Source organism: Puma concolor, chromosome D4, assembly GCF_028749965.1.
Source record: "Puma concolor isolate L17-30 chromosome D4, mPumCon1.1.hap2, whole genome shotgun sequence".
NCBI classification, from domain to species: Eukaryota; Metazoa; Chordata; class Mammalia; order Carnivora; family Felidae; genus Puma; species Puma concolor.
In genome coordinates this window covers 67,166,445-67,182,859 of record NC_141679.1, presented here as the reverse complement: position 1 = coordinate 67,182,859, position 16,415 = coordinate 67,166,445, and the positions used below count along the sequence as shown (strand labels likewise).

Here is a 16,415-nt window from a genome sequence, read left to right as displayed (position 1 = left end):
TGACATTATGCAGTATTTGTCTTTCTCTGATTTTTTTCAGTTAGCATAATCCCTCAAGGTCCATCCGTGTTGTAGCAAATGGCAAGGTTTTGTTCTTTTTTTGTGTGGCTGAATAGTATCCAATTGTATATATCCTTCCACATTTTCCTTATTCATTCATTCATCAATGGACAGTTTGGTTGTTTCCATATTGTGGTATTGTAAGTAATGCTGCAGTAAATATGAGGGTGCGTATATCTTTTTGAGTTAGTCTTTTTGTTTTCTTCAGATAAATAGCCAGAAGTAGAATTTCTGGATCATATGATAGTTCTATTTTTAATTTTTTGAGGAACCTCCATACTGTTTTCCATAGTGGTTGCATCAATTTACATTTCCACCAACAGTGCATAGGGGTTCCCTTTTCTCTACATCCTTTTTAATTTTTTTATTTCAAAAAATTATAAAAACATTTTTAATGTTTACTTATTTTTGAGAAAGAGAGAGAGAGAGAGAGAGAGAGAGTTAATGTGAGCAGGGGAGGGGCAGAGAGAGAGGGAGACTCAGAATCTGAAGCAGGCTCCATCCAGGCTCTGAGCTGTCAGCACAGAGCCCACGCAGTGCTCCAACCACAAACTGTGAGATCGTGACCTGGGCCAAAGGCAGACATTTAACTGACTGAGCCACCTAGGTGCCCTTCTACATCCTTTTATAAAAAAATGTTTGTTTATTTTGAGAGAGAGAGAGAGATAGAGAGAGGGAGAAACCCAAGCAGGCTCTGTGCTGTGATCACAGAGCCTGATGCAGATTTCCATCCTACAAACTGTGACATCGTGACGTGAGCCACAATCAAGAGTGGAATGCTTAACTGGCTCAACCACCCAGGTGCCTCTCTCTACATCCTTGATAGCACTTTGTTATTTCTTGTCATTTAGATAATTGCTATTCTAACAGGTATGAAGTATATTTCATGGCGGTTTTGATGTACATTTCCTTGATGATTAGTGATGTGTTCAGCAACTTTTCATGTACCACGTGTCAATATTATTTTATTTCTTGAAGTAAATTACTTTTGCATATAATTCCTTGAAAATATGGACACAGGTAGTTGGAAAATTGTGTTTGCCAAATATTTGGATATTAAGTATTAAATAAATGAATTAATGAGTCAATGGCATAGTATCCTTAAGTAATTTAGTTTTAGAGCCTGACTTTTAAATATCTGATTATTAACCAAAAATCTACAGTGGAGGTTGATCCATGATATTTAATAAAATTGCCTGGCTGTTAAGGGTTCTAGACAGAATCAGGTTTAGGTGAATTGAAATATGAGTGGTTCTGAGACCTTGGTGCATGTTCATATCATCTAAAGGAGTAGCTGTACTATAGACCCATGAATCTGGGGGGTGGGAGACAGAACTTCTCACAAAGCTCATTTGATTTCAGTATGTAGCAAGGTTTGGAACCCTACAATACCCTGTGTTTTGTTCTTAAACTTCTAAGAACCCTTGTGACATCAACCCAAAGTGTGAGACTCAGTTGCAGTCTGAGTAATACCCTGATCTGGAGACAGCTGGGTTTTCCCATGCCTTACACGTAGACAGACATGAAAACATTTTGTTACTTATAAGCATTATCATCTCCAGTGTCTCAGGTGTCCTCCCAACAGTGTTATATTATCCCTATATTTCCCCAAAGAAACAAACACTTGGAGAGGGGAAATCACTTGTTTGAGATCATCCTGGCACTAAATATCAGCTTTAACCCAATTCTTTCACTCCAAATTATGTGTTATTCCACACTGTGTTTTCTTTTAAAAAAAAAAAAATGTTATCCCTTTTGTTTTGGAATAGGTAAATCGTGCACAGGGTGAAAATTCAAAAGCTACAGTGAATGAAAAGTCTCCTACACCCTGCTCCAGTTTGCCATCTGCTGAGTGTTTCTCTCCAGAGATACCGGTGAGTTAACATATTTCCGGTGAGTGCCTTCAGAGATTGTGCAGTTTGAAACACATACATGTGTATTTCCCTACCCCCACCTCCATAACTGGTAACTTAGTATTCATCCATGCACTTTGATGATTTTTTTTAAACAATATCTTGGAGACCTTTCTACCTTGATACACACAAAACTTCCTCATTCTTGTTAAACATGGCATAGAATCCATTGTCTGGATGTGTCATATATTATTTGCCCAGTTTCAGTTTGACTGACAAGCTTGTTGTTTATAAGCTTTTGGTATTACAAACAATGCTGTAATAAATCTTTATGCATATATCATTTAAACATGTGGGGGTATATCTATATGTTAAGATCCTAGAAATAAACTTGTCAATAAAAAAGATATGTACCTTGAAAATTTCAGTAGACCTTAGCAAATTACCCTACCCAAAGGTTGTGCTGTTTTGTTTTGCCTACAGCAATGTGCGAAGGTGTATGTTTCTCCACACTCTTGGCTACAATGTGTTATTAGTCTTTCAATCTTTGCCAATCCAATGGGTGAAAAGCTAGTAAATCATTGTATTTTAATTTGCACAAAGGTGAAAATTTAAAAAGCTTTAGGGGATTGAAGGTAAGATTGCAAAATTTAGGGCACTTGAGCTGTTGCTTGCTCCTATTTTTGGGAAACAGTTAATATAGTCCTTTTCCTTAAGCTTTAAAATGATCTCTGAAATGTGGATTCTTGCAACCCTAACAGGTTCCCTGGTGTGAGTTTATTCTAAAGGGAATTATAATTATTGAATAGCTAGATGGGTGCTTTCATGTATATAATCTCATTCATATTAAGTACTCCTAACAGCCTTTTGTAGTAGATATTTTGATTCTTCCAGCTTTCAGTTGAAGAAACAGAGGCCAAATACTCACTCAAGGTCACAGAGCTAGTAAGAGGCAGAGGCTTTTACAGCCTATATAATTTGACTTAGAGCCTGTATTCCCCACCCCCCGCCCCCTCATTATACCATGGTAATTCTAGAATAGGCCATAACATATGTAACCCTAATAAATCCCTGAAGTCCACGCAGCTCATTCTGTCACAATTGAAGAAGAAACAAGAGTTCCTCTAAAAGCTATTAAAAATGAATTCCAGGGGCGCCTGGGTGGCTCAGTCGGTTAAGCGGCCGACTTCGGCTCAGGTCATGATCTCGCGGTCCGTGAGGTCGAGCCCCGCGTCGGGCTCTGTGCTGACAGCTCAGAGCCTGGAGCCTGTTTCGGATTCTGTGTCTCCCTCTCTCTGACCCTCCCCTGTTCATGATCTGTCTCTCCCTGTCTCAAAAATAAAAAAAAAAAAAAAAAAAAAACGTTAAAAATGAATTCCATTTTTTAAATGTTTATTTATTTATTGAGAGAGAGAGAGAGAGAAAGCGCACACAAGTGGCAGAGGGGGAGAGAGAGAGGCAGACAGAAAATCCCAAGCAGGCTCCATGCTGTCAGTACAGACCCTGACACGGGGCTTGATTTTATGAACCATGAGATCATGACATGAGCCCTAAATCAAGAGTCGGACGCTTAACTGACTGAGCCACCCAGGTGCCCCATGAATTCTATTTTTTACCCAAGTCTGTTATAGAATATTGAAGAGGATCCAGTTCCTAGCTGTGAACTGCACTTCTCAGAAACTTCCTTGAGCCCCAATTAGGCTATACTCGGAATCTGCTCTGGAGTTTTTTCATAGGCCAACCTCCCATATTGCTTCTTTATCCCTGGCTCCATTTTCTTCTCCTCCTCCTAGTTGTGATAAAAACAAACAACCATTCACACACATGAGATCTGCTCTCTTAAAAATTTTTAAGCATGCAGTACATTATTGTTAACTATAAACATAATGTCATACAGAATATCTCTAGAACTTTTTCATCTTGTATAACTCAAGCTATCTATACATTGAACAGCAACTACCCCATTTGCCCCTGGAAGTCACCATTCTACTCTCTTCATCTATGAATCTATTTTAGATATTTCACATTAGTGGAATCATGCAGTATTTGGCCTTCTGTGACTGAGTTATTTCACTTAGTCTAATGTCCTCAATGTCTATTTTCTTTTAGATCCCTTCTTCACATTATATCCCAGCTCTTAAATAGTTCACCTTGATATTAAGTTCTCTCTCTGCTTCTTAGTCATATATCTCTACCCATTCTACAGGTTCTGTTTCTTGAAACAAAGGATCTGGCTTAGCCAAGAAAGGTGGAGAAACTAAGTGGAAAAGAACACAGTTCCTTTATCCAAAAAGAAGATTATAAATACACACTTAGTGCATTAACTTTTGTTAGAGTCACTAATAGATGTCTTAGACAAAAGGCAACTCGAGTTAAAAAAAATTTATTTTTTAAAAAATTTCGTTTTATTTGAGTATATTTGACACAGTGTTAACATTAGTTTCAGGTGTACAAAATAGTGATTCAGCTTCTCTATACCTTATGCTATGCTCATCCCAAGTGTAGCTACCATCTGTCACCATATAACACTATTACAACATCATTGACTGTATTTTCTATGTTGTGTCTTTTATCCCCACAACTTATTCATTCCATGACTGGATAAAAGGCAACTAGAGTTTTAACTGGAAATATGAGAGTAAAAGTCAGATTGAAACAGAGAAAAGAGGTACAACTGGAGTACTTTGGGTCCTAGAACTACAATATCTAATATGGTAGCCATTAGCCACATGTGGCTGTTGAGCATTTGAAATGCAGCTAGCTCAAATTATGTGCTGTAAATATAAAATATACATTGGATTTTCAATGAGAACTTAGAATTAAAAGAAAATGGAAATATTTCATCAATTTTTAATATTGATCATATGTTGAACTGATAATACTTTGAACATGTTGGGTTAAAATACATTACTAAAATTAATTTTACTTGTCTATTTTCACTTTTTAAATTGTGGGACAAGAAAAATTAAAAATGTATATGTGGCTTGTATAATATTGCTATTGGACAGTGCTTTTCTAGGAGGATTCTTAGTAATCAAGGTCAAGATGAGGGAGAGGTCCTGGGCACCTGGGTGGCTCAGTCAGGTAAACATCTAGCTCTTGGTTTCAGCTCAGTTCATGATCTCACAGTTCATGAGTTTGAGCCCCGCAACAGGCTCTGCACTAACGGTGCAAGATTCTCTCTCTCTCTTTCTCTGCCCTTCCCCTGTTCATGCGTGCGCGCTCTCTCTCTCTCTCTCTCTCAAAATAAATAAATAAACTTAAAAAAAAAAAGATGAAGGAGAAGTACTAGGGCTAGAAAAAGGTTGAGGGTCTAGAAGAGGAAGAACAAATTAGGGGAAGCAAGAGGCCCCTGAGAGGTCACACTTATCCAATTTTTCCATTGTCTTAAAGCTATCCTGACTGTGTTACATGTACCATAAAATATAAGCACACTTCTGTGAATATTATATTTTATATTTCCATAATTTGACCTTTAGGGTGTGGTTTTCTTTTTTCCTTTGGCTTCATTATGATTTGATGGAGAGGATAGCTTCTTGATCTATATTTATCCTGCAATGTAACCTTTATCAAAGAACTTAATATTTCAGAGCCTCAGTTTCCTTAACTATAAAAATGGGAAGAAAAATCTTGCTCTATATATTTAACTAGATTTTTGTGAGGGTCAGTTGTAAATTAGGAAGTGTTTGACAAAATAAAAGTGGTTTTTTTGTGTGTGTTGTTGTTTCAGAGAGCCAAGGGTCCTCATCCACTCCATCAAATCTCAAAACATCATCTGAATCAAAGGAAACTTGAAAAAGATCTGAACAAAATTTGGGAAGATTTGGCTGGGAAATTATGTTGTTTTCCTTCCTATGTTTAGCTACGTATTTCTGATAAATTGGAGATGGTCAGGAGTAGAGAGGTAGACTAACTGAAGGGATGGTTTCAGGGTGCGTGGTAGACTGTGAGGGAGGGTCTACGGAGGCAAAGTAGGCTAGTGTGGGGCATGAAAGATGGTTCTAAGTACAGCATATGGTAGTCAGAACAATGTCCCTCCAAAGATGTTCACATATCAATCCTCAGCACCTGCAAATATAATTACCCTGCATGGCAAAAGAGACTTTGCCAATGCAACTAAGTTAAGGATACCAACATGGGAAGGTTAATGGGCTGGGGGAGGGGGACATGAAATCACAAGAGTTCTTACAAGAGGGAGGCACGAAGGTCAATGTTAGAGACAGGAGATGGGACAATGGAAGCAGAGCTTGGAGTGATGTGCTTTGAAAATGGAAGAAGGAGCCATGAGCCAAGGAATGAAGGGAGCATCTAGAAGGTGGAAAAGGCAAAGAAATACTCTCTTCTAGAGCATCTAGAAAGGAACACAGCCCTATGGACACCTTGGTTTTAGCTCATAAGATCCATCTTAAACTCTGACCTCTAGAACCGGAGGATAATATGTTTGTGTTGTTTTAAGCCACTAAGTTTTTGGTTCGTTGTTGTTGTGACAACAACAGGAAAAGAATACACTAAACAATTTATCCTGAACCATGAGTACAACTTGTAGAGAAAAGGGATTGTGAGGACAAACTGGAAGAGTTCTTTTAGCAAACTCTGTAATACTTTAGAAGTCATGTGTGGGCTAACCTCTAACTGAGCTGATTACAGGAAGGGGTCACATTTTCCTTCTCATTTCACAGAAGTGTTGTTGGTTGCAATCTGTTGCCAAGCATGGCAGTGAGGAAACAGGGGGGATGATGGTGTTGAGAATGGGCTCTTGCTCCAGGAACAAAGAGTAGTTGCAGATTAGGACAGCAGGAAGTCACCTAGAGGAGGGCTTCTGCATGCTCATTCCCAGCTGAAAATTCCTGTCTCAGTTGCCATACTAACAAGTGCCTAGGATGGTACTGTGGGCACTCTATGTCTGCCCTGGGAGTTTCCAGAAGTATCTGAGGAGTGAAGAGTTTTCTAATGTATTGGAAATCCTACTTGAGTAGAAATGGCTTTGGAGCTGGTAAATATTAAGTATGAATGATATAATGTGACCACAGTTGTACTCATAGGTTGATGTACTTGGACCTTTTGCTTTATACCATTACAATAGATAGCTTTTTGATTTGGACTTTTAATATTGCCACCTGAAAATGGGCTCAAATTTAGGCCCTCAGAATCTGCAATTCTGGAATCCCCAAAACTCTGAAAATTAAAAACAAAATCATTTTTATTTGGAAGCAAGGATAGACATGAAATGATGTGAAACTAACTATTGTCTTTATTTCTCGTTTGGTATGAATATGAATATACTTCACTGCAGAAATAGTAATATGTTTGATTCTAGGGTGCTGCTTCAGGACTCACTGGGTGGGGTGGTTTTGTAATATATAGTATATACCCTAAATTACCTTTCTAAAATCTAAATCTAAAATCATTTAATTCCAGGGCACCTGGGTGGCTCAGTCAGTTAAGTGACCGACTTTGGCTCAGGTCATGATCTCACGGGTCGTGAGTTCGAAGCCCATGTCGGGCTCTGTGCTGACAGCTGAGAGCCTGGAGCCTGCTTTAGATTCTGTGTTTCCCTCTCTCTCTGCCCCTCCCCCACTCACATTCTGTCTCTGTTTGTCTCTCAAAAAAACACCAAATAAACATAAAATCATTTAATCCCAATAGTTCAGACAAGGGATTATGAAGTTGCAAAGGGGACTAGCCATATTGGGCATGGGCTGAATAATGTTCCCCTAGAATTCATGTCCACCTGGAACCTTTGAATGTGACTTTGTTTGGAAATAGGATCTTTACAGATGTGATTAATTAAATTAAGATAAGGTCCTACAGGATTTTGATTGGCCCCAAATCCAAATACTTGGTGAACACCCACAGAGAAAAAAGCTATGTGACAATGGAGTCAGAGATTGGAGTGATGCACCTGTAAGGCAAGGTTGCCAAGGTTTGCCAACAGCTCTCGGTACTAGGGAGCCAAGCATGGGGGTGGTTTCTCTCTCAGAACCTCCAGAAGGAACCAGCTTTGCCAACATCTTGATTTTGGACTTCTGACTTCCTGAACTATGAGAAAATAAATTACTAGTGTTGCAGGTCACCTCATTTGTAGTTATTTGACATAATGGTACAAAAAAATGAATACACTGGGCCAGAACAAATTTAGTTGTAGGAATAACAATTGGAGTATCTTTTAATCTTGAAATTTTGATTAATTCATTCAACCGAATGTCTTTTTCAGTATAGGAAAGGCAGCAGAACTATAACTTACCCAGTGATATCACATTCTCCTTTTAACAGTGTTAATAGGGTATTCATCGCAGCACTGCTTTTAATAGAAAACACTGAAGAATGTTTCTATTCTTCAATGAAGTGAAGAACTAATGATCTAATTATGAGGAATAGCAAAATCAATTATCATACATCCATACTATAAAATAATCACCAGCTTAAAAACATTCATGCTTTTGAAAAACCCTCTAATGACAGGAGAAATTGTTCATTTTGTGTTGAAAATAGGTACAGGAGTTGTTAGGACTCATCACATTGTACGTGTAGGATTTACACATTTCACTGTCTGTGTCATGCACTGAGATCTCGAAAAACAAAAACAAAAACAAAAACAAACCCAGAACTATAAACACATATTGAACTGTAGTCGATAAATTTACTTTTTGTAGTGGTCTGAGTTGGCAATTCTGAAACTACTTCCTGAATATTTTAGCTTAAGCAAGTGAGTATATATATAGACAATAATGGAAGCCAGTTTTTTCACTGTTGAAGAAAAGTTACAGATGTGAATAGGTGGAAGGTGAGAGTATTCTCTGAAGTGTTGGATTGGTACTGGAGGTATTAATTTGAATTCATGGTTTTTAAATATATATGCTTAACATATATTATGTATAAGTAGAAGGATATATAAAATTTTAATGATATGGATATGTAAATAATTATAAATAGATATAGATATTTCTTAGCTTTGTCTGCTGAGAGGGCCTAGAAGGAATGACTAAGTAGTAACAATGAGTGCACCTATCACCCAGAAATTGGTTTCTAAATACCACTTTTCACGGGGCACCTGGGTGGCTCAGTTGGTTAAGCATCTGACTTAGGTTCAGGTCATGACCTTGAGGTTCCCAAGTTCAAGCCCAGCATTGGCCTCTGTGCTGACAGCTTGGAGCCTGGAGCCTGTTTCAGATTCTGTGTCTCCCTCTGTCTCTGACCCCCACCCCCAATCACACTGTCTTTCTCTCAAAAATAAATAAGCATTAAAAAACATTAAAAGAAGTAAATACCACTTTCCAATAAAAGGAACTAAGGATCCTTAGAGAAATAGCTAATTCCAGGACTGCGTCAGAGAAGCACAAAATGAATCCAGATCATCTTTGTTTTTTTGTTTTTAAAAAAATTTTTTTTAATGTTTATTTATTTTTGAGACAGAGAGAGACAGAGCATGAACAGGGGAGGGTCAGAGAGAGAGGGAGACACAGAATCTGAAGCAGGCTCCAGGCTCTGAGCTGTCAGCACAGAGCCTGACGCGGGGCTCGAACTCACAGACCGTGAGATCATGACCTGAGCCGAAGTCGGACGCTTAACCGACTGAGCCACCCAGGCGCCCCCCAGATCATCTTTGTAAAACAAAGTAAGGAACAAAGGGAACTTTCCTACTATTCTTCTTTTCTAATGTTATATTCTAATGAACTTTTGCCTGCTGCTCAAAAAAAAAAAAGTAAGGTATTTCTTAAAGAACAAGAAGAATGTATCAAAAGGACACAGAAGCCAACTTGAAGAGCTCCCACTGGCCAAATATGGGATAATTTATGCATCAAAATAAATAGTGATAGTAATGGATTATAACCCATTAATTATAAAATTAAAATCTATGAGCCCATACTTATATCAATCAATAAATAAGTAAATACATAAAAAATAAAAAAGGGGAAGAGTTCTCCTTTCAGTAGAATGCCAACTAACATACAGAAGGAATGATGGGGGTAGAAAATCATTAATGGATACTGAAACCAGTGGGTGAAGGTTTAATGAAGAATGGAATATTTACATATTCAAAGTACCTCCTCATAAATTACTTATTAATTATAAAGAGAAAAATAGTAACATTAGAGTGGAGAAAACTAGTAGGCTCCACTTTATCAAAGTGATCACAGTTAACAAACTAGTTAACAAACTAGTATCATTTGTCACCTGGTGAGATGCACTGAGAAGGATACAGCATTAGTTTGGTGGTATTCCTGCCAAAACTGCAAAAAATCTGATCAGACAAATCGAAGTCAAAGGACATTGTACAAAATAACTGTTTGTACCCTTCAAAAATATCAAGGTCAAGAAACTCACAAAAAAGGTGAGGAACTATTCTAAATTAAAAGATATTAAAAGTTGTGAGAATTAAATGCACCTAAGATTTGATCTTAGACCAAGAAAAAACAATTTATAAAGGATGTTTGTGGGATAACTAGTGAGATTTGAAAATAGATTGTGTACCATGAATTGTACCAATGTTAAATTTCCTGATTTTGATAGTTGTACTCTGATTATGTAAAAGAATCAATGGGGCCGCCTAGCTGTCTCAGTCAGTAGAGCATGCAACTCTTAATCTCAGGGTTGTGAGTTCAAGCCCCATGCTGGGCATGGAGCCTACTTAAAAAAAAAAAAAAAAAAAAAAAAAAATCCATGTCCTTATTCTTAGGAAATACATATTGATGTCTTTGACTTCCTCTCTCTAATGGTTTATACCAAGTAATATGTATAAATATGAATACACATATAAAGATAGATTGGTAAAAAGATGAGGTAAAAATGTATTTGTGAATCTGGGTGAAGGGTATATGAAAGTTTTTTACTATTCTTGCAACTTTTCTGTAGGAAACATTTGAAATTATATTAAAATAAAAAGTTATAAAAATATGGTATGATCCTTGTATAGTATGATCATAAGTTTGAAAGAGTAGAACATTAAAATATATTTATTTACATTATTTATATACATTGGAAAAAAATTGGAAGGAGATAAAACAAAATATTATCAGTGGTTATTCCCCCACTTAAGTTTTAAGGGTTATTATAAATTTAAAAATAATATTTTTAGTAATACCCATCCATGGTTTACATATCACTTTGTAACTAGTACATGGTTAGTAACTGGTTTCTGACCAACAGAATACAGCCAAAGCGATAGGATGTCATGTCTAAATTTTGTTTATTTCAAGTTTTTATTTAACTCCCAGTTAGTTAATATACAGTGTAATATTAGTTTCAGGTGTACAATATAGTGATTCAACACTTCCATATAACACCCAGTGCAAAATCCATTTCGCACTTATTTTTGTTTGTGGTGTAAGAAAGTGGTCCAGTTTCATTCTTTTGCATGTTGCAAATCAATCAATGTGATACACCACATTAATAAAAAAAAGGTTAAGAACCATACAGTCCTTTCAATAGATGCAGAAAAAGCATTTGACAAAGTACAACATCCCTTCATGATAAAAACCCTCAACAAAGTAGGGTTAGAGGGCACATACCTCAACATAACAAAGGCCTTATATGAAAAACCCACAGGTAATATCATTGTCAATAGGGAAAAACTGAGAGCTTTTCCTCGAAGGTCAGGAACAAGACAGGGATGTCCACTCTTACCACTTTTATTTATTTTTTATTTATTTTTCTTAGTGTTTATTTATTCTTGAGAGAGAGACAGAGTGTGAGCAGGGGAGGGGCAGAGAGAGAGAGGGAGACACAGAATCTGAAGCAGACTTTAGGCTTCGAGCTATCAGCACAGAGCCCAACACGAGGCTTGAACTCACAAACTGTGAAATCATGACCTAAGCCGAAGTCAGATGCTTAACTGACTGAGCCACCCAGGCACCCCCACTCTCACCACTTTTATTCAACATAGTGCTAGAAGTCCTAGCCACAGGAATCAGACGACAAAAAGAAATAAAAGGCATCCACATTGGCCAGGAGGAAGCCAAACTTTCACTATTTGCAGATGACACGATACTCTATATAGAAAACCCAAAGACTTCCACCAAAAAGTTGCTAGAACTGTTACATGAGTTCAGTAAAGTTGCAGGATACAAAATCAATGTACATAAATTGTTGCATTTCTATACACCAATAATGAAGCAGCAGAAAGAGAAATCAAGGAATCAGTCCCATTTACAATTGCACCAAAGACCATAAGATACTTGGGAATAAGCCTAACCAAAGAGGTGAAAGACCTGTACTTCGAAAACTATAAAATACTGATGAAAGAAATTGAAGATGACACGAAGAAATGGAAAGATATTCCATGCTCATGGATCAGAAGAACAAATATTGTTAAAATGTTTATACTACCCAAAGCAATCTACACATGCAATTCAATCCTTATCACAATACCAACAGCATTTTTCACAGAGCTAGACAAAACAATTCTAAAATTTATATGGAACCGCAAAAGACCCCAAATAGCCAAAGCAACCTTGAAAAAGAAAAGCAAAGCTGGAGGCATCACAATTCCAGACTCCAAATTATATTACAAAGCTGTAGTGATCAAAACAGTGTGGTACTGGCACAAGAATAGACAGATAGATCAATGGAACACAATTGAAAACCCAAAAATGAACCCATAACTATATGGTCAATTTATCTTCGACAGAGCAGGAATGAATATCCAGTGGGAAAAAGACAGTCTCTTCAACAAATAGTATTGGGAAGACTGGACAGCAACATGCAAAATAATAAAATTTCTTATTTACGTCTTCAAAATGTTCTGGCTTCCTACTGCACTAGGAATAATAAAACTTAATGACTTTAAATGCCCATTTATGTCCTCAAAGGGAGGTCATATTTATCACTACATCTAAATAGCTACCTCTGTCTTCCCCATCACTTCCTGCCCCCTTTTCTGTTGGTGCTGTTAGCTCTTTTTAATGGCTCAATGTTGGAAACAATCAAACATTCAGTCTCAAGGAAGGGTTTATATATTCTGATACAGCTATGTTCTGAATTACTAGGCAGCCTACACTCTGGAAAAGCTGTCCTGTGTTATTTTCCCAAGAAGAGCTTGGCTGTCCTGCTTCCTGGCTTGTGATTAAGCCATTAAAACAAATTCCTTTGTATTTCTAGCTTTCTTACCTTTTCTTTCAGGCAGCTGGAGACAGCTAACAGAGCACAGAGTTCGATTCTCATTACTTCTTTACTAACTAGTTTTATCACTTTAGGCAACTTTCAACTTATTGAAACTCTAGCTGTAGTTTGTCCATCCATAAAGTGGGGAAATAGTAAGCGCCTCAGGGGTTATTATGAGAATCAAAGACAGGGTTGTGTACAAGGCCTCAGGCAAAGCACCTGCTTCACTGTGTGGGTCATGCATCGGTTCTCTCTTATTTACCCTTTTTTCCGTGACGCAGTGACCAGGCAGAACTAGTTGCTTAGTCCTCTGTGTTCTAATGGCTTTTCTTTTTCCTGAAAGAGCTTTTGCGAGGGTGGGTTGAGACTTTTCTTTTTGTAAGTTTCTCTTCCATGGCTAGATTGAGAGCTTTTCCATGAGCACAAATGTGCTGGTTTTGTCTCTGAGTCTCCAGTACCAGGCACAGAGTCTGGGGGAACAGCAGAGCTCAAAAGATACTTATACAATGCGGAGAATTCCAGTTCTAATGACATTTCTCTTATGAAACCTTTTGATCCTCTAACTAGAAATAATTTTTCTCTCTGGTGGGAATTGAGAGCTCTGATCATATTTTGCCTTGAATCATAGTTATTTGTGAGCATTTTTTTTTGTTTGTTTGATTTACCCTCCAGCCCTCTCGTGCAGCACCCCAGTCATATGATTGCTGGAACTGCATCTTATTCACCTCTGAAACCGCAATAGTGTCTGGCCCATGCATTCCATCATTTGTTTAAGATACAATTCTTCTTGAGCAAGGATCAAGGGATATGACTCACACACTTAATGTACAATTCAGTTTTTGCCTTTTTTGTATAGGCCTGCTCAGCAAACCACTTCCCCATTGCACAATGAATTGGAGGGTGGGGCTGCTCCCAATGTTAAAATCGGTCAGGGGTTACCAGAAGTCATTCCCCTACCTCTGAATAAAAAACATTAATTCACAACTTGACTTCAAATCCAGGCCTCTCTATTTTACCAAGAATGTCAGGATAAGAAGCCAAATCATTATACATGTGCAAAATGTAAGGCAAACTCTGAGCAAGGCAAGGATTAGAACTGAGGAGAAGATAAAGTAAACTTGGAATGTAATGATTGGATTATAGCTTCTATGGTCACAGAGTTTTTAAAAAGTTGTTGACCTTAGCAATTACACTGCACTACATATGGCTATTTAAGATTAATTGCATTGGCTGGCGTTATATTGTATTAAACTTTCCTTATGCATATAGGTAGCAGCTGAATGGAGATTTACTCAGGATCCAGTAGCCCCTTACTGAATTTTTCAGCCATTGAACAAATGTTTACTGAGCTTCTGTCATGTGCCAGCTCTAGTCTAGAAATGGCTGATAGGCAGGTAGGAGACAGACCCTGCCTTGGCTCTTTTTTTCCCTTTCTTGCTATTAAGTAATCTAAGTTGACTATCCTGGTCACGAAACTTGTAGAATTGCTATGGGGAATGAAAAGAGTGTTTATAAAGCAGTTCAGATGTTTTGATAAGCACAATGTAAGAACCGTATGTGATTATTCTCCAGCATAATACTAAAGTGTTAAAAAATCAACCATGAAATTGCATTTCTAAGACCCTTTTGCTTTTGACTTTAAGGTTTCTTAATAGTCAAGTCCACTGACTCTCATTTGATAACCGGTTTTTAAAATTAAACTTGTTTGCACCATTTAACAAAGAAATAGTGTTTTGATTCTTCTTAGGATATAAATGCTCCAGTCTGAGTGATGTTTTATGGAGTTGTTTTTCTTTAATGTCCATATTTCCTCCTCAGTTTCACAGACATTAGAACCAGAAAGGAACTTAGGTATCATCTAATTCAATGCCGGGCAAACATTTTCATTCTTTTCAAACATTTGAATGTGCTTTTTGTCTGAATACTTGAGGTTCTGGAAAATTTTTGCATACCTAAATGTATTTAATTGTTAGTTAATGATATTTAATTTTCTCTTTTTCATTAAAGACATACTGCTGTCAATCAGAGCTTCCAATTAGTATGAGGTAATTAGAATTAGCAATAAGCAGTGTGGTTATTGATACTGGAATCAGATTACCTGGTCTTGATCTTCGTTTCACCACTAAATAGCTGTGCAAATTGCTTAACTCTCTGTGCCTCAGTTTCCTTATCTGTGAAATCATGATAACAGTAGTACATACCTCATAGAGTTTTGAGGATTCCTGCATCATCACAGCCCAAACAAAGAAAAGGGTCCCCTTTGTTATCCTGTCAAACCTCAATCTATATAATATTAGGGTTCTAATAAAATATTAGAAATATTTTAGCTTGTGAATTGCTATTTGAGAATAAACTTATCCTTTAAAGATGAGGAACTTGAAACCCAGAGAAGTGAGTTCCCTGAGGACTCCCAGCTACTCAGGGCCAGAACCTGCACTGGAACCTAGAACTTCCAGACTGTGGGATTGTTTATCAGCCTAATTAGAAGCCTGTTCATAAAGGTCACAAATGCACCCAGATCACATGGTGTGAAACAGATGTAGGGTCAGGACATTAGAAGCACTTACTGTTCTGGGTTCTGTGCACACTGAATGCAATCAAATATTTATTTATTTATTTATGTTTGTTTATTTGTTTGTTTGTTTTTGAGACAGAAAGAGAAACAGAGCACGAGCAGGGAAAGGGCAGCAAGGAAGACACAGAATCCAAAGCAGGCTCCAGGCTCCCAGCTGTCAGCACAGAGCCCGATGCGGGGCTCTAACTCACAAACCACGAGATCGTGACCTGAGCCAAAGTCAGACACTTAACAGACTGAGCCACCCAGGCACCCCTGAGCGCAATAAAATATTTAAATTCCCTGTCATTTGAAATAATAGAAGCCCCTTGACATCTGCGGGGAATAGCTCCAGAATTTGGAGATACCTAATTGTCAATATCAGTGTAGCATCTAGCCTCCTCTAGGGAATGTATTAAAGAATAACTGAGAAATTGAAGTAACCCTGTAAGACCCTTAATAAAGTCTGCATATTAGAGTAGAGTGACTGATGGTGGGTTTAAAATAAATTCTGCCACAGATAATAACCTTGAAATTATATTATGACATCACTATTGAAACAAAGTAAACCAAGAGCTTACCCAAATTTGCAAAAATTCAGGGATGATGATGATGGGTACCAGTGACCTTTGCTGACCAGTAACGTTCTGATTGATGGAACAATGACTGGAAGTGGCCACACTGCAGGATGGAGTCAGGACGGACTGCTGCAGAGCTCCTACACTGACTGCAGACTCTGCACCCTTAGCTAGACTTCCTGAGTGCTAAGTGACCTTCTCAGCCGGTCCTGGCAGTTTCCCAGTCCTGTCGCAAACCAATTACCATTTCCTACTTGTCAGGAACCTTTT

At 37.7% G+C, this 16,415-nt stretch overlaps 1 protein-coding gene across 1 annotated transcript in view; it reads left to right on the top strand.

Annotated features, from left to right (window-relative positions):
- Positions 1-16,415, top strand: part of ABCA1 (ATP binding cassette subfamily A member 1) — a 323,564-nt gene that overhangs the window by 112,015 nt on the left and 195,134 nt on the right. Inside the window, exon 3 of the mRNA XM_086683626.1 lies at positions 1,830-1,934. The gene's annotated coding sequence lies outside the window, so the exon portion shown is untranslated. The remainder of the gene's footprint in view (positions 1-1,829; positions 1,935-16,415) is intronic.